The sequence below is a fragment of the Aulostomus chinensis genome, chromosome 11, assembly GCF_037954235.1.
Source record: "Aulostomus chinensis isolate RoL2024-O1b breed Wild chromosome 11, RoL_Achi_v1.0, whole genome shotgun sequence".
NCBI classification, from domain to species: Eukaryota; Metazoa; Chordata; class Actinopteri; order Syngnathiformes; family Aulostomidae; genus Aulostomus; species Aulostomus chinensis.
The window spans coordinates 412,501-412,771 of record NC_141330.1 but is presented as its reverse complement, the minus strand read 5'-3'; positions in this window follow the sequence as shown (position 1 = coordinate 412,771).

The window sequence follows — 271 nt, the reverse complement described above, 5'->3', positions numbered from 1 at the left end:
TCTGTTGCATCACACACAAGTTTGGAGTCATTGATTCATTCAGAATCTTGCACTAATAGTGGTAGTGCTGCTGGTACCAGAACTACTAGAGGTAGTACTATTAGTACCAGTACCACTAGTGGTAGGGGGTGTCAGCCTGAGGCTCTGCAGGTCTGCAGCCTCCTTCTCCAGCAGCATCAGTCAGGGATCTGGGAGGTGTATGAGTACTACTAGTGGTAGTAATCCTAGTAACAGTACTACTGGTACCAGTACTGCTAGTGGTAGGAGGTGT